The sequence below is a fragment of the Heptranchias perlo genome, chromosome X, assembly GCF_035084215.1.
Source record: "Heptranchias perlo isolate sHepPer1 chromosome X, sHepPer1.hap1, whole genome shotgun sequence".
In the NCBI taxonomy this organism is placed as follows: Eukaryota; Metazoa; Chordata; class Chondrichthyes; order Hexanchiformes; family Hexanchidae; genus Heptranchias; species Heptranchias perlo.
In genome coordinates, this window is record NC_090370.1 from 3,120,364 (window position 1) to 3,139,287 (window position 18,924).

The window sequence follows — 18,924 nt, forward strand, 5'->3', positions numbered from 1 at the left end:
GAGGAGAGAGAGGTGGAGAGGTTTAGGGAGGGAATTCCAGAGCTTAGGGCCTAGGCAGCTGAAGGCACGGCCGCCAATGGTGGGAGCGATGGAAATCAGGAATGCATAAGAGGCCAGAATTGGAGGAGTGCAGAGATCTCGGAGGGTTGTAGGGCTGGAGGAGGTTACAGAGATAGGGAGGGGCAAGGCCATGGAGGGATTTGAACACAAGGATGAGAATTTTACCTCCCCAATAACTAGCTACATTGATATTTGCAGCCCACATGTATAAACGAATTACCGCCATGTTAAACCCACGTTGGAATCTGTGAACCAGCCTTAATTGCAACCCTAACCCAAACCTCTCTACCTCTCTCTCCTCCTTTTAAGACGCTCCCTAAAACCCACCTCTTTGACCAAGCTTTTGGTCACCTGTCCAAATATCTCCTTATGTGGCTCGGTGTCAAATTTTGTTTGATAATCGCTCCTGTGAAGCGCCTTGGGACGTTTTACCACATTAAAGGCGCTATATAAATGCAAGTTGATGTTGTTGTTAATGCACAGACTGTCACTTACCACATGATGGTAAGTCGAGGTGAAAATCACTGCCAGACTTAAAGTTCCCCAGTGTCTTTAATTTTTTATTTTAGGTTGTCATTAATCAACTTCAGTTTTCATTTCATTTTTCTTCTCACACTGTTGACAACAAATGTAATATTAACGATAAATCGTATGCAGGAAACCTCCGCTGCGCAGCATTGCCATGGTCATTATTAACCTTTTCTCCCCGGGGCTGACATCAGCAACTGTCATCCATGAATCATTGCTGACGCAGATAGGAGAAAACTTGTTGCATGGAGATTTCAACATTTCCTAATGATTACTGATACTTAAATGGGGCTGTTTTTTTTTCCATTGCTGGTTAATTCTGAAATAACTGACTTTCTACCTTCTCTTCACCCCCAAATAAAAGCCTGTGATGTGAAACCTTTAGAAAACCCTCGAAGCTGTTGATTAGAAAATCGCGCCGTGTGTGAAATTTAGATTAAATTCCACATGGTGAGAAAGTTGGAGACTGTTTTGCTCTCTTCCCGAGGCTACCAACCGTTGCGGAGTTGGGAGGGGGGGAAATGTGTCTGTATTTAGAAGGGGGTTCCAGGGGGTGTGCCTGTATTTGGCAGGGGGGGGGTTCCCAGGAGTGCACCAGTACTTAGAGGGGTTCCCCGGGAGCACGCCAGTACTTAGAGGGGTGCCCCGGGAGCGCGCCAATATTTACAGGGGTTCCCCGGGAGCGTGCCAATATTTACAGGGGTTCCCCGGGAGCGTGCCAATATTTACAGGGGTTCCCCGGGAGCGTGCCAATATTTACAGGGGTTCCCCGGGAGCGTGCCAATATTTACAGGGGTTCCCCGGGAGCGTGCCAATATTTACAGGGGTTCCCCGGGAGCGTGCCAATATTTACAGGGGTTCCCCGGGAGCGTGCCAGTATTTACAGGGGTTCCCCGGGAGCGTGCCAGTATTTACAGGGGTTCCCCGGGAGCGTGCCAATATTTACAGGGGTTCCCCGGGAGCGTGCCAATATTTACAGGGGTTCCCCGGGAGCGTGCCAGTATTTACAGGGGTTCCCCGGGAGCGTGCCAGTATTTACAGGGGTTCCCCGGGAGCGTGCCAATATTTACAGGGGTTCCCCGGGAACGTGCCAATATTTACAGGGGTTCCCCGGGAGCGTGCCAATATTTACAGGGGTTCCCCGGGAGCGTGCCAATATTTACAGGGGTTCCCCGGGAGCGTGCCAGTATTTACAGGGGTTCCCCGGGAGCGTGCCAGTATTTACAGGGGTTCCCCGGGAGCGTGCCAGTATTTACAGGGGATCCCCGGGAGCGTGCCAATATTTACAGGGGTTCCCCGGGAGCGTGCCAATATTTACAGGGGTTCCCCGGGAGCGTGCCAATATTTACAGGGGTTCCCCGGGAGCGTGCCAGTATTTACAGGGGTTCCCCGGGAGCGTGCCAGTATTTACAGGGGTTCCCCGGGAGCGTGCCAGTATTTACAGGGGTTCCCCGGGAGCGTGCCAGTATTTACAGGGGTTCCCCGGGAGCGTGCCAGTATTTACAGGGGTTCCCCGGGAGCGTGCCAGTATTTACAGGGGTTCCCCGGGAGCGTGCCAGTATTTACAGGGGTTCCCCGGGAGCGTGCCAGTATTTACAGGGGTTCCCCGGGAGCGTGCCAGTATTTACAGGGGTTCCCCGGGAGCGTGCCAGTATTTACAGGGGTTCCCCGGGAGCGTGCCAGTATTTACAGGGGTTCCCCGGGAGCGTGCCAGTATTTACAGGGGTTCCCCGGGAGCGTGCCAGTATTTACAGGGGTTCCCCGGGAGCGTGCCAATATTTACAGGGGTTCCCCGGGAGCGTGCCAATATTTACAGGGGTTCCCCGGGAGCGTGCCAATATTTACAGGGGTTCCCCGGGAGCGTGCCAATATTTACAGGGGTTCCCCGGGAGCGTGCCAATATTTACAGGAGGTCCCAGACGCAGCAGGTTGCCGAGAAAATGTTAACAAGACCTGAACCTGAAAGTGGTTCAGGCCTCACGAATGCCACGTAGGACGGGCACTGCGGGCACACCAATGATATTGCGCCCATTCGGCGCCCTATCTGACATTCCTCCCCCCCCCCCCCCCCCCACACAATTACCGATTTGAACTTTCTCCCCTCACTTTACTTACTGCGACTTTGTAGCCAGGTCCTACAGGATGAACAGAATAACCTGTTTATTCGTCAGCCTCCCAACTTGTTACTCGGAACATCCATGCGAGAGCAGTCTGTCGTATTACAACACTGGGCTGCACCACAGGGCAAAGTTTGAAATATTTAACTGCCGAAAATAGACAAAATTAATTAAAAAACTGTTTTCAAGAGTACAACACCAAGTCTGATTATCCTGCCTGAGGAAAACTCTTATTCCACCTCCTGCACTGCTGCAACCTGAAGATTTAATCCCCGACGATTTCTTTTGGAATGTAATTTTTATTTTGAGACAGATCTACATGGTGCACTATTTTTTCCGTTTTTTTTTTATTTCTCTCCCATGTAACACACTCTTTTTCTTTACTTTTTTCTTACAAGCCCGCCTCTTGTGTGATATGCTGTTTTGCAGTCCATTCTCAGCTGAGCAATGCACGCTTTCAGATATCAGGGTTTAAGCAGCAGCTTATCCTAATTTACACCAAGTCCCGTTCTCCCATCACCCCCTGTGCTCGTTGACCTACATTAGCTCCCGGTCCGGCAATGCCTCAATTTTAAAATTCTCATCCTTGTTTTCAAATCCCTCCATGGCCTCGCCCCCTCCCTATCTCTGTAACCTCCTCCAGCCCTACAACCCTCCGAGATCTCTGCGCTCCTCTGATTCTGGCCTCTTGTCCATCCCCCGATTTTAATTGCTGCACCATTGGTGGCTGTGCCTTCAGCTGCCTAGGCCCTGAGCTCTGGAATTCCCTCCCTAAACCTCTCCACCTCTCTCTAACTCCTTTAAGATGCTCCTTAAAACCTACCTCTTTGACCAGGCTTTTGGTCACCTGTCCCAATATCTCCTTATGTGGCCCAGTGTCAAATTTTGTCTGATTACGCTCCTGTGAAGCGCCTTTGGACGTTTTACTACGTTAAAGGCGCTATATAAATGCAAGTTGTTGTTGTTGTTGTTGAGGGGGAGAAGTTTAGGGAGAGAATTCCAGAGCTTGGGGCCTAGACGGCTGAAGGCACAGCCATCAGCAGCCACAGACGGTTTCCCTTCTGCCTCGGCCCCCTCCTGCACGACATTGGTCATCCCCCATAGAGGAACAGAGCTGCCTCAATTACTTTCGGCCACTGCTGATGAGGTTGTGCTTGCTGTTGGCGGCAGTACTGCCGGCTAAGAGGGGCAATGGGAAGCCACATGGCGGGAAGAAAAATCCTCACCAATTTTCTCCCCTCCTCCTCTTTCACCCAAGTGACCATTCTTCATATGTCAGTCTACGCTACTTGACCAATGGGGGATTGCAACTGAACCCAATCTCGTCCTTACCCAGTGCAAAAATAAAACTTGCTTTTATATGACTGCTTATCATGGCTCTACGAAATATACCAAAGCATTTCACATACAATAAATTACTTTGAAGTACTGTTACTGTTAAGTTGCTATCCAGTAGGGATTGCAAGCAGGAGTGGAAATCCAGGCTGTATTTTGTCTTTCTAACCCGGGGAACTGAGGCTAATTGTAGTACTGCTACTGCTGCCACCCTGGCCGAGGTTAACTAACTGAACTCAGACTTGGGATCAAACCTGGCACCTTCCTGCTGGTCAGCCGTGGCTCAGTGGGTAGCATTCTTGTCCCTCAGTCAGAAGGTTGTATGTTCAAGTTCCAATCCAGAGACTTGAGCCCATAATCCAGGCTGACACTCCCTGGTGCAGTACTGAGGGAGTGCTGCACTGTCAGAGGTGCTGTCTTTCGATTGAGACATTAAACCGATGCCCTGTCTGCCCTCTCAGATGGATGCAAAAGATCCCACAGCCACTATTTCGAAGAAGAGCAGGGGAGTTCTCCCCAGTGTCCTGGGGCCAATATTTATCCCTCAACCAACAACACTAAAACAGATGATCAAATTGCTGTTTGTGGGATCTTGCTGTGTGAAAATTGGCTACTGTGTTTCCTACATTACAACAGTGACTACACTTCAAAAAAGAACTTCATTGGCTGTAAAGTGCTTTCGCAGGTCCTGAGGCCTTGAAAGGCTCTATAGAAATGCAAGTTCTTTCTTTCTCTTTTCTATACGCTGTGCAAACTCACTGAACCATCAGGGACAGAATTCTTAATAATAGCTTCTTGAGAATGTAACTTTCATTGCCTTTATAAATCTCGCTTACAATGAATCCTTGCCCAAAGTCAATCAGACATCGCACAGTACAGCAGACAGAGAAGACACAATCCAAACACAGTGCTTATGTAATGGCGTAGGAAAATATGTAGCTGTTAAGATTTTTAAGAAATAGAGCATTTCCGAATGATAGAGAAGTATTCAAACCACTCTCTGGGAAAAGGGAACTCACAACTTTCTCACAGAGACTACTAATGGTTCTAATAGGGACATTTGCAGTTGAGGAAATGTCAGAGAATTAGGTAGTGAGCAGCCCATTAGAGCAGGCGACCCAGTTAACGGCAAAGCCTTGCAGCCAGCAGTGGGCAATAAAAAGCTAAGTAGAGATGCTGGTCGTATGGAGATACAGATATCATGTTTGACTCCTGAGGACCTCTCTGTCCCTCGCCACTACTGTGATGGACTTTGAAAGAAGTGTGTGGACATCAAGCTTGGGCATGGTTACGAAGCCCTTCACAGTCGAATAGCTTGTCAACGCTCACTGACTAAACTCACACATGAAGAGTGGCCACTTGGGTGAGGAACTCGGGAGCAACCAATGCAACTGAGCAGAGGAGAGAAAATTGGGGCAAATAAGCAATCTGTGGCGAGCATGGTGTTTCTGCTATTTGCTCAGTCACCCATCTCCCCTATTCACATTTTGTATTTGCAATGAATGAATACAGTCATTTCTCGCTGGGAAAATTCAACGTTCCTCATTTATTAGCGTTTAAATACAGTAAAAATACATTGACCCAGGAAAAAACAGTGAACTGTGTGAGTTAATGTAATGTTTATATCTCAGAGTATTTCACTGAGCTGGAAATCAGCCAAATTGAAATATTTCAAGGAAGGCAATAAAGGCATCAGAGGATTCAGTAACTTGGAGGTAAAATCATCCTCTTTCACTGGTGTCAGCCATGGTTCAGTGAGTAGCACTCTCGCCCCGGAGTCAGAAGGTCATGGGTTTATGTCCCACTCCAGAGACTTGAGCACCATAATCTAGGCTGACGCTCCCAGTGCAGTACTGAGGGAGTGCTGCACTGTCGGAGGTGCCGTCTTTCAGATGAGGCATTAAACCGAGGCCCCGTCTGCCCTCTCAGGTGGGTGTAAAAGATCCCACGGCCACTATACAAAGAAGAGCTGGGGAGTTCTCCCTGGTTTCCTGGCTAATATTTATCCCTCAACCAACATCACTAAAACAGATTATCTGGTCATTATCACATTGCTGTTTGTGGGACCTTGCTATGCACAAATTGGCTGCCGTATTTCCCGAAATTACGACTGTGACTACACTGTGTGACTACACTACAAAAAGCATTGACTGTGAAGTGCTTTGGGATGTCCTGAGGTCGTGAAAGGCGCTGGATATCGGCCGTTCCTTCATCGTCGCTGGGTCAAAATCCTGGAACTCCCTTCCTAACAGCACTGTGGGAGAACCTTCACCACACGGACTGCAGCGGTTCATGAAGGCGGCTCACCACCACCTTCTCAAGGGCAATTAGGGATGGGCAATAAATGCCGGCCTCGCCAGCAACGCCCACATCCAATGAACGAATAAAAAAAATAAAAATAAATGCAAGTCTTTCTTTCACTAAACTGCACAAACCTGTGTCGATGCTCAATGGACTCACCACCCCTGAACCCAACTGACGGGTGAGAAACTCCTTTGCACGTTCCCATAGGCATTGCCCTGTGGTCACTTATAAGAACATAAGAAATAGGAGCAGGAGTCGGCCATCCAGTCCCTCGAGCCTGCTCTACCATTCAACAAGATCAGGGCTGATCTTCTACCTCAACGCCATTTTCCTGCACTATCCCCATATCCCTGCACTGTCCCCATATCCCTCAATGCCTTTGATATCCAGAAATCTATCAATCTCTGTTTTGAATGTACTCAATGACTGAGCCTCCACAGCCCTCTGGGGTAGAGAATTCTAAAGATTCACCACCCTCTGAGTGAAGAAATTTCTCCTCATCTCTGTCCTAAATGGCTTACCCTTTATTCTGAGACTGTGACCCCTGGTTCTGGACTCCCCAGCCAGGGGAAACATCCTCCCTGCATCTACCCTGTCGAGCCCTGTAAGAATTTTGTATGTTTCAATGAAATTGTACACTATGTCTACTAGTAACCAGAATCCTTGGGATAGATCTTACTAATTGGACTCATCGTGCATTTCTTGTCTAAGATTTAGCTTGATAGTGACTTTTTAAAATTCTGTCACGATATATAATGGGTTAAAAACCAGTTTCACTCACCAAAGTCATATCCCAGTCAAACGTTATAGAATTGCTGCAACAATTAGAAAGTTTGTCTGCTATAGGTCCTCTGAAGGGGGTGGGATAATGTCTTTCAATTCAAATATAAACATCTTTTGGGATTTGTTCAATTTGTGTTTGTTTGGCGGCTTTTGCTTTCAAATTTAACAGGCAGCTGTTTAAATTTGCTAGGTTCCTTTTGAAGGTGAAGAAATAACTTTCATTCATATAACACGTTTCATATCTTCAGGACTTTCCCAAGTGCTTCACAGCCAATGAATTAATTTGAAGTGCAGTCACTGTTATGTAGGAAACACAGCAGCCAAATTGCACACAGCAAAGTCCCACAGACAGCAAATGAATGAATGGCCAGTTAATCTGTTTTGGTGGTGTTGGTTGAGGGATGAATGTTGGCCCCAGGATATCTCACTTCTCCTCTTCAAACAGTGCCCATGGGACCGCTTACATCCACCTGAACAGGCAGACCTGGCTTCAGTTTAACATCTCATCCAGAGAAAGGCACCTCAGCAATACAGCGCTTCCCTCGGCACTGCACTGAGCTGTCAGCTTAGATTATGTTTTCAGAACGGGACTTGAACCTACAACCTTCTGATTTAGCGCACGATGAACTAAATTGCCACCTATTTATCAGCCTGTCTTTTAAATTGGAGTCTTTCTGTATCCTTCAAAGAGGGAGAATCAGGACAGACAGTTTCCATATATGGTGAGAAAAGGAAAGGAATGGCTGCATAATATTATTTATATCATAGTTTAGAACAGCAGCTGTGAACTATTTATTATGTTCTGTTACTCGAAGAGCTGGCTAAGCTTAACAACTGCTGTAAAAATATATTGTTGTGTCACTGCTCCCGTTCACTTATTCTATTACTGTTTAATAAAATTGCTTGGCAGTTAAAGCCCAAATCAGTCTAGTGTAGTGTAATGTAGAGTCACTCTGTCACCTTCTGAAAGCAAAGGGGGGGCGGGGGGTGCACGTGAAGGCACAGGATAAAACCAGTAGCTGATATAAACTGAAGGGCATTCACAGTGTCAGCCATGGCTCAGTGGGTAGCACTCTTGTCTCTGTGTCAGAAGGTAATGGGGTCAAGTCCCACTCCACAGACTTGAGCTGCATAATCCAGGCTGATCCTACCAGTACTGAATGAGTGCTACACTATCGGAGGTGACATTAAACCAAGACCCTGTCTGCCCTCTCAGGTGGATATAGAAGATCCTGCCTTCAAAGAAGAGCAGGGGAGTTCTCCCCAGTGCCCTGGCCAATATTTATCCCTCAACCAACACAAGGTCATTATCACATTGCGGTTTGTGGGAGCTTGCTGTGTGCAAATTTGACTACACTTCAAAAGTAATTAATTGGCTGTAAAGTGCTTTGGGATGTCCCAGAGTCATGAAAGGCGCTATATAAATGCAAGTCTTTCTTTCTTTTCTCTGATCGTTCCCTGGGCACGCTACGGATTTACCTAGCTATCTCAGCAAGTAAAAACACTCTCTCTGGGACATAGGGAACTAGTCATAAACACAGAAAGTAAAAATATCTAGAGTTAAAAAAAGTATAGGAACCTTGAAAAAGTAACAGCCTGTACTCTGGTGCGCCCGGGATAATGCTATTAGTGTCTGATTGAATTCAGTTAACATTGAGTAACGATCTAATGACAGTAACAGGAATGACAGGGCAACTGTGTAGAGCGTGCAAACATTAAAAGATCTGTACACTTCACCATTTTATCTGTCATTGAGAGGCCTTGTGATGGCAAGAAGAAACATTTGTACCAAACAAGGCAGGTCAGCATCAAAATGGCGGCGACATCATCAGGCTGCTGCAAGTTGAGTGAAAAGCATTTTTGTTTTAAGTGTATTAAAGCTGTGGCCTTCCCAGAAAAGCTTTTCATAAAGGATACCATATTTGAAATGATCCAGAGGCAAGTGAATGTCAGCAAGTTATTCGACTGTGGTGGGCATCGCAGCAGTTTTCTTACCTGGATAACAATCAGAAAGGAGGAACCCTGGCCGATTTTCCCCTCCCTAGCCCACGGCACTTAGGCTAATTGTAGCACTCCCTCTCCTGTTATTGTGAATGAGATCAGCCAACTCAGGACAAACCGGGTGTACCCGAGTGCACTCAACAGCAAATGGCTACCATCTGCTAATGAACGACGAGGCCTTTATGTTTATTCATTATACGAGAGACGTTTAAAAGGAAATTCCGCAGCGTATTGTCTCTTTTGAATGCGCATTTGGAGAAGGCACTGGGTTGGAAGACAGTTCCGTTTTACCTCTGAGGCCTGGCTAGTAATCCAGCTCAGATTGATCTGGTTGAAAGGATGCTGTGCGAAATGTTTGGGCCACCTCAGCCAAGTTTCTAGCGGCCTACAGCACAAAACAACCCAGAATTTTCCCTAATTTGGCAATCTGATCGAGAAAGGAGGTGTCTGGTATCGGAATTGAAAAAATGCCGTACTGATGCAGCAGGAAGCCCCCTTCAGCGGTTACGGCTAAATCGCATCAATGCAGCAGAGCAGAGGAAGCTTTACTTTGCCCACTGTTGTGGTTTATCACGATCAAAACGGAAGGTTCCATTCCGCGGCACTGGCATCAAAACGTTATGAGAAAAGCCAACAGTGAACAAAATCACTGCCCAGGTGGTTAATGAATTACAGCTTTTAAAAAAAAAGGTCCTGTTTCGACAACATAGGTCTGACTGCAGAACTCTGCAGTGAAAGAATGATGTATGGTCAGTCGGGCATAAGGAACTACATCAACCATCACATTTCCTAATGCTACTCAGATTTATTGAGCCAGAACCATTTTAAAGAATATTTTCTAACGAAGGGTTCCGCTAGATGAATTCCTCTGCAGCGTAGATCATTTTATAGAGCCGAGCAAATTTGAACACTCCCAGGGTGTGAATTCGTTTAACTGGCACATATACTGTATCGGGCATTTTGTGATGGAGCACTTACACGTGGCAATTCATTCTGGCTGTCCCAAGAAGACACTTACTATCTTGGAATGAAATTTTGCAGGTCTCACAACTCCAATATAGTGAAAATCCTGGGCAGCATCTGAAACTGACACTTGCGATGTGCTGAAACTGACGGGTAGAACACCTTCAACTCCAGAAACTGACATGCAGAATACCACCTGTAATGTCTTCAGCACATTGAAGTTTCTCCTTTTTACTAAAGCCCCGATTTTAACTCGACACGTGAATGCGGCCAGGGAGGGTGGGAAGCGCCCATGGTGGCTCTGGCCTTGGCGAAAGTCCCGGGCCATTTTAACTCCCGGGCCTCACTCCAACCTTCCAGGACGGAATCCCGCCTGAACCGGCGAAAATGAGGAGGAGGCCGGCGGGCGGGAGCGGGATTTCGGGTGGTAGGAGGCTGCCACCAAGGACCCGAAGAACGGTCTAATTAAAATTTCACCCATTTAGCAGTGACTGTAGTTTACCTTTTCAGATGCTAGTGAGGAATATTCTCTGTTCTGTTGCTGTTGGTATAACTATTGCCCACTGATGTTAGTTCCCAGGGCAATAGCATAATCTGTTTTCTCGCACATAATGGTCTTCCGCCTGAAAGGTATTATCAAATCTTAGGAAAAAATTGTTCTTTAATGCGCATCAAGTGAATGGCAACGTGATTAATGAGTAAGAGAAAAGAATGAACTTGCATTTATATGATGTGGAGATGCCGGTGATGGACTGGGGTGGACAAATGTAAGGAATCTTACAACACCAGGTTATAGTCCAACAGTTTTATTTTAAAATCACAAGCTTTCGGAGATTATCCCCTTCGTCAGATGAACGAAGGGGATAATCTCCGAAAGCTTGTGATTTTAAAATAAATTTGTTGGACTATAACCTGGTGTTGTAAGACTCCTTACATTTGCATTTATATAGCACCTTTCACATCCTCATGATGTCCCAAAACATTTCACAACCAATTAACTACTTTTGAAATGCAGTCATTGTTGTAATGTAGGCAAATTCTGAATTCCGTGGGGGGGGATGGGACGATCAAAGGGAAAATCAGAGGCCAGTCATCACAGCCCCAGGACATCACTGCAAGAGTTCCTCAGGGAATTGTCCTCGGCCCAATCATCTTCATCAATGACCTTCCTTGTTCCGGACTCCCCTCACCAGGGGAAATAGTTTCTCTCTATCTACCCAATCAAATCCTTCAATCATCTTAAACATCTCAATCAGATCACCCCTTAATCCTCTATACTCAAGGGAATACAAGCCTAGTCTATGCCACCTGTCCTCGGAATTTAACCAGGTAACCGGGGAGAAAATTAAACAATTTGATCACTTTACGAAAGAACGAAGAGATTGAATAACCTTTGGGACATTCTAGTCTCTGTTGGTGTCTTACTTGCATGAAAATGATTGATGTCTCTGAATGATTCAAGACACACAAGTGAACAAGAACGACTGTCTCCCTTTCGTCCACTGCTCCATTTAGGTCCATCACTCAAGAGTCATCAGCTCTAGATTGTATATATTTGTACATAGTTCCTCTGTCTTGACATCAAATACTCAGGTCCTGAGTGTGCAGCCAATAACTCCAGATTGGACCAGTCTATTATTGGTGTGTATTTTACATTAACAATTGATGAATGCAGGATGTCATAATGACAGCTCAGTCTCAGGGCTAACAGCTCAGTTTGTCTTCTGAATTACAACTTGAGTTCTGACACTTAACATATTTTATTTTGATTGATAGATTTAAACGGCAAGGATTTCCTTGTTACAATATTTTGGCACTTTAATGAATGTACAGTCGGTAAAGCCGGTTGCAATCAGTTCTGTTCTCGCTCCCCACCCAAGTTTTTTTTTCTATATTTCCTTCTTGGGTTCTTTCTTGAACTTTCTCACTTCACCTTCAAGTGCTAGCTTGACTCAAGGGTAGCATTCTTGCCTCTGAGTCAGAAGGTAATGGGGTCAAGCCCCCAGTCCAGGACTTGAGAACATAATCTAGACTGACATAACCTTGTCTGATAACGCTCCTGTGAAGCACTGTGGGATGTTTTACTATGTTAAAGGCGCTATATAAATGCAAGTTGTTGACACTTCAGTGCAGTACTGAGGCGGTGCTACATTATCGGAGGTGCTGTCTTTCAGATAAGGCATTAAACTGAGGCCCTGTTCACTGTTAGAAGTGCAGGGAAGTTCTCCTCTGTGTCCTGGCCAATATTTATCCCTCAACCAACACCACCACAATTGGTCATTGATGACATTGCTGTTAGTGGGACCTTGCTGTGCACAAATGAGCTTCTTTGTTTGTCCCTAAACAGCAGTGACTGGACTGTAAAAGTAATGTGGGATGTCCCAGGGATGTGAAAAATGCTATATAAATGCGAGTTTTTCCTTTTCTTCTCACAAGTAGGGTTGCTACCTGTCCGGTTTTGGACTGGACAGTCTGTTTGTTGAGCAGATTAATAGGAATATTTCTAAAATGTAAATTAGACACCAAAATCTGCTTTTTAAAAAAAAAAGGCAACTTATCTTTTCCACTTCTCTACAAACACGATGTCTGTGGTCCTGCTGCCATTTTGCCATGATATCATCACCTGAGAGGTAATGAATTTACTCCCGATTCAATATGCTGGTGCGGCTTGTGATTGGCTGCTGCAGATTTGAGCTTTACGACATTTAATGTTATCCTGGGTCACAGTATTCCATGTGAGGGGCAGGGGGGTTCTGCTAATGTTTAATGCTAATATCCTCTTGTGCATCCCCCACTCCCTTCATCCCACCATTGGCGGCCATGCCTTCAGCTGCCTAGGCCCTAAGCTCTGGAATTCCCTCCCTAAACCTCTCTGTCTCCTCCTTTAAGACGCTCCTTAAAACCTACCTCTTTGACCAGGCTTTTGATCACCTGTCCTAATATCTCCTTATGTGTCTTGGTGTCAAATTTTGTCTGATAATCGTTCCTGTGAAGCGTTTTGGGACGTTTTACTACATTAAAGGTGCTATAGAAATGCAAGTTGTTGTTGTTGACTCCTCTGTTCAGCGAAGAAAGAAGACTCTCAACCGGATACTACAGGTACTAACGAGATAGAATCCACATAAAAGAATCAGTATGTGACACAGCCTGACAGTGCCCTGCACCCACAGATATTGTTCTGGATCAGCACATTTATACTGCAGGAGTGTTTTAAAAAGAAAAAAAAGGTATTAATTTCAAATGAGATTTATTGGCGATGTGAACTATCTGTCATGAAGAAAAAATATTTGGCCAAGTTTTCATAGAAAGGGAAAAGAACCATTTATGACACAATGGCTGTCAAGTGAGAGGATGACACTTTTACACAGGATTTACATCATTGCATTGTGCTCAGTCTGCTTCTTCCTGAGTCAGTGGATGTGGCTTCAAGGGTATAATCCAGGCTGACGCTCCCAGTGCAGTACAGAAGGCGTGCTGCACTGTTGGAGGTGCCGTCTTTCCGATGGGACGTTAAACTAAGACCCCGTCTGACCTCTCAGGCGGACGTAAAAGATCCCATGGCACTATTTTGAAGGAGAGCAGGGGGAGTTCGCCCCTGTGTCCTGGCCAATATTTATCCTTCAAACAACACCTAAAAAAACAAATGAAATGGTCATTCACCTCATTGTCGTTCTGGGACTTTTCTGTGCATAAATTAGCTGCCACATGTTATACTCCATAACAGACTCTGTAATTCATTATATGCCAAATTTTGGGATGTTCCCGAGAGTCTTAATCAGGTGCCTATATAAATACAAGTTTGTTTTTTTCTAAATGAAGATGGTTTCCCCTTGAAGCAACCTCCCTAAACTCTGCAGAAACTCAGAATGACAACAATGCTGACCAGTTTGCACCAATCAGCGCAGAAAGTCCGTAAAAACAGCGGCAACTGGCCAGCCAGTCAGCAAAGGGAGTGTTATCACTAACTGGAATCCACCAATAGGCGAAAGCAGAAAGGAGTCAATTTCTCCTGTCAATCATGGCAGGCGGAAGGACAATGCTCTGGGAATGACCTCATGTGACTGTAAGAAACAAACTTTAGTCACTTTCAGCGGGAGCTTTTAACATTATTTAACTTTAAAAAAATCGTTTTAAATATTTATAGATTGTAAACAATTATAAAAAACCTGCAGTACCAGATGGCCCTAGCAGTTGAAAGATTATGATTTTATTTTGTGATTGATTTCTTTCGGAAATCTTGGGAACTCCAGTGAAAGTTTGTCGTGCAGTGTAAGTATCATTGTTCGATTTTTTTTTTCTTCTCCCTTTCAATTAATTGCAAAATGAGATTTGATTTGAAAAGTAAAGTGGGGACAGTTTGCGATCGCGGGGGAGTGATTTCTAAATGGCCAGCACAGCGGGACTGCGCCTGCGAGAGGGCGAGGAAACTGGTTGACTTTCATTATATATATTTGAAACACATCGTTGCCACAATGAATTGCGACCACTGTCGAGCATCTGTGTGTGTGTTTTTTAAGGGACCATCTCCATTTTACAGTTCTGCAGGATTAGAAGGCTGACAAAAGGATTGCTTAATGCTGCCACGTGCGAAGGGAATAAAATGTGTTCATTTAATTTGCTGTAAAAATAAACCGAGGGTTTCATTAAACTTTTGATCTCCAGTCTGATATCTCGGGTCCCCCGCCTGATCCAGACCAGCTGTTCCCCATCCCCACAATTTTTTTTAACCCTTTCCGCTGTTTGAAACTCCAGGTTTGGGACAAGTCTCGTTTACTTTTAGCTTTACATCGAATCATTCAAGCTGCCATGGTTCAGAATTCAGTGAAAAGTCTTTATAGATCGCAACACACACATACACGAGCAGATACTGGAGCAGTTCGAGGTTTTGCTGGTGGGGATTGTGTTCAAGATGGTAGCAGTCTGCTGAGTTTTATTTTTGTTGCTTATGTTTTTCATCAGTAATTGCTCCTCGGATCTGCCACTATCTGCAAACACGAGCATCCCGTTGAAGATTGTGCTGATTAAACTCTAAACCAGAATTCCCCCCTCCCCAAAGATCACTGAAAGCTCAGCCCGTTGCCATCTTAGGAGAATGAAGTGGTGACCGTTTGCATTTCTGGAGTGAAAGAAAGAAGGAAAAACTTGCATTTATATCGCGCTTTTCACAACCTCACGATGTTCCAAAGCGCTTTGCAACCAATGAAATACTTTTGAAGTGGTCACTGTGTAATGTAAGAAACTTGGCAGCCAATTTACGCACAGCAAGATCCCACAAACAGCAATGTGATAACGACCAAATAATCTGTTTTCGTGATGTTGGTTGAGGGATAAATATTGACCAGGACTATATAATAAGATTCTCAAAAAAGCAGACACTGAATAGGGGGGAGGGAAGAGGGCGAGGAGGGGCATGGAAGTTCAGTTGAGGAGACAAGGCGGAGATGGTGAGGGTTTGAGGTCCCAGTGGCTGGAGCAGAGAGTGGGGGAGCAACAATAGGTCAGTGTCAGAGGACTGGGGAGGGGAAAGGGAGGGATTGACCTTGAGGTGATGAGACCAAGTTTGGTGATTGGCCTCACTATCCAATCACTTGCTGGTACACTCACGACCAGTGGATTTGAGGCCATGAAGGTGGCTGCTGGACCAGGAGGAGCGATTGGGGATGGAGAACTATCTGAGATCTGGTGGCCACGAGAGTGTCGAAGGAGGCCCGGCCATTGTTGGAATCAACAGATATGTCAGTGTCCTGCCAAATGGAGGGCTAGAGTTGGAGATTGGACAGAGAGGAGGAGGAGGAGGGGGGGGGATACCTTTTTCCAGGGGCAGTAGGTGGACGAGTTGGGGCAAGCAGGGAGATATGTAGGAGATGAGGAAGTGAATAGTGAGAGGCCTGTTGGTTATAGAAACTTTGGAGCTCTAAAGGCCATGTGTGATGACGAGATCACAGGGGGAGAAGGAGAGGCAATGTGGAGGATGAGATTGAGGGGGGGTGGGGCAAGGAAGTTGGCTGTGGTGGTGGGGGAAGGGCAGCAAGTTCAGGTGGAGGTTGAAACCACCAAGGCATTGATGTCATCCCAAGTGAAGGGTCAGAGTTGGGAGATGTTTGAGTGTGTGTCGTGGGAAGTTTCCTGTTTTAATATTTTTTTTGTGGTGGGGTGGGGGGGGGGGGGGAGGAGGACAACAGAAAATAGATGGGCAAAAAGAGCGAGACAACAGTGTAGTCCATGAGGTAATGAAAGCCCCTTTATGTTGTACCTGACTGCAGCCCTAAGTTCAGTGGCAACACTGTACAGTGAGTGAGATGGTGTGCTGGAGACAAGAGCTGACATTCCCTAGTGCCTCTTGAAGGCGTCAAATTGCCCACAGTCATTGTTTCCTGGCTGTAGTTGGGCCTGACGTTCACCTGGTTGGTACGTGCCAGTAATGGGGTTTTCCGATTGCTGACCTGTGTTCATGCAGCTGCCTGTGTTGCTTGCTCCTGTTTATGCAATCAGACCCAACAACAACTTGCATTTATATAGTGCCTTTAACATAGTAAAATGTCCCAAGGCACTTTGACAGGAGCGTAAACAGTCAAAGATTGACACCGAGCCACGTAAGGAGATACTAGCACAGGTGACCAAAAGTTTGGTCAAAGAGGTAGGTTTTAAGGAGCATCTTAAAGGAGAGAGGTGGAGAGGTTTAGGGGGGGAATTCCAGAGCTTAGGGCCCAGGCAGCTGAAGGCACGGCCGCCAATGGTGGAGCGATGGGAATCGGGGGATGTGCTGTGTAAACTGAGTGGGTTGTAGAATTGCGTCTAGGTGAATGGGTTCAGTAATGTGAAGGGGTTCGTAGGGCATGCTTAGAGATGCAGAAGGTTATCAAAACTGGTGCCACACTCTGGTAGAGTGAGCGGTGCTTTTGTGAAGTGTTTTCTGTGGAATCCTGAAGGTCTGCTGGTTTTTAGCGATTATTTTCCAAATTGTCAAATGTTTCCATGCAAATCATTGGGTTCATGCAACTTTAAATATCAAACTCTCTCTTCCTCCCGCCCCCACCCTGTTTATTTTGCATTAAAACCACTGTAAATGGAAAGATCTGAGTGCCAATCAGATAAGACCTTTGGTGGATTTTACAGCTATTTTGAGCTAGTGTTGGGTTTTATTAGGTTAAAATCGGAGGGGGGGGGAGAGAGGGAGAGGGAGGGGGGGGGGGGAGGGGGAGGGGGGGGGAGGGAGAGGGGAGGGGGGGGGGGGGGAGGGGAGGGGGAGGGAGGGGGAGAGGGGGAGGGGGAGGGGGGGGGGGAGGGAGAGGGGAGGGGGGGGGGAGGGGAGGGAGGGGGAGAGGGGGAGGGGAGGGGGGGGGAGGGGGAGGGGGGGAGGGAGGGGGGGGAGGGAGGGAGGGGGAGAGGGGGGTATTGTTTGTTTTGTGTGTGGGGGCGGTTACCTTTTGTCAGTGACCTTTGAGATGATGCTTAGGCTATATTGGCGTCAATGTGTCACCAGAGCACTTGAAGCTGTCAGATCCAATCTCCTGCCCCATATTTCTCCAGGGTTTATCAGGAGTGGGAAGGAGTTCACCAAAACCTTCTCTTAATGTGTGGGGTATGGGAGAAGAAGAGGAGAAATAGTTTCAGAATCAGCTGGCCTCTACAGTTTTGTGTTGAGATGCTCATTTGGTCCAGCTAAGTGATGAGATTAATTGTAAAGTGTTGAAACCTCTCCCTCTCTCCTTTTAAGACGCTCCTTAAAACCTACTGCATTTGTTCTAATATCGCCTTATTTGGCTCGTTGTTGATTTTTGTCTGATTGCACTCCTGTGAAACGCCTTGGGGCGTTTTACCAGGTTAAAGGCACTATATAAATGCAAGTTGTTGTTGGTGTTGAGAGTCTGTGGGGCACACGGTTACAGCTCGAGTCATTCAATAAGCAGTTGGCTGCTGTGCTGGGGGACTGTAGGTCTCTATGGAAGGGTGAGTTAGATGGGCCGAGTCGCTTCTCTCATCTGTACCTATCTTTATGACCAGGGAGGGCGGGAATATAAGGAAGATAACACCTTTCACAACCTCCCAAAGCGCTTTGAAGCCAATGAAGTACTTTTTTTTTTAGAAGTGTAGTCACTGTTGTAATGTAGGAAACGAGACAGCCAATTTGCGCACAGCAAGATCCCACAAACAGCAATGTGCTGTATTTTAGGTGTTGGTTGAGGGATAAATATTGGTCAGGACACCGGAGAGAACTCCCCTGCTGTTCTTCGAATGGTGACAGTGGGATCTTTTACGTCCACTTGAGAGGGCAGACAGGGCCTCAGTTTAATGTCTCACCCGAAAGACGGCACCTCCAACAGTGCTGACCTAGGACGTCAGCCTGGATTATGAGATCAAGTCCCTGGAGTGGGACTTGAACCCATGACTTTCTGACTCAGAGGCAAGAATGCCACAGCTGACACCATTGAAACTCCTTTGTCTCATTGAAGATCCTGTATTATTCTCCCAGCCTACACTTGCATACCGGTTTGTGGTCTGCTCAAAATGGCTTTGGCACAGGGCACCCTGCTCCTAGATCTCTGGGCCACAGGAAGGTGGGTGGGTCTCCTAGATTAATGTCTGGATGAGCTGAATTTGATGGCTTTGAAGATTTTCTGTGTTAACTGGCCTGCACAGACCCCACAACAGGAGGCGATGGGCTTTAACTGTCCCCAAACTGTTGGGCTCTGACTCATTGTTAACATCAGATGAATTTAAATCTGACTTGTGACTCGGGGGTGGGGGTGAAGATACCACATTAGGATCGAGACAAAACAGGAAGTGTTGCTTGGAGCTTTGACACTGGTTAAAATTTCAATTTTAACCAATC

General features: G+C 46.2%; 1 protein-coding gene across 2 annotated transcripts in view; it reads left to right on the forward strand.

Moving 5' to 3' along the window:
• cdk4 (cyclin dependent kinase 4) overlaps positions 1–18,924 on the forward strand; it is a 42,074-nt gene that overhangs the window by 2,687 nt on the left and 20,463 nt on the right. The window contains exon 1 of one of the 2 annotated variants that reach the window (XM_067976493.1): positions 14,104–14,360. The exons of the other annotated variant lie outside the window; for it this stretch is intronic. The gene's annotated coding sequence lies outside the window, so the exon portion shown is untranslated. Of the gene's footprint in view, positions 1–14,103; positions 14,361–18,924 lie in introns of those variants that run through there. 2 annotated transcript variants of the gene reach the window in all.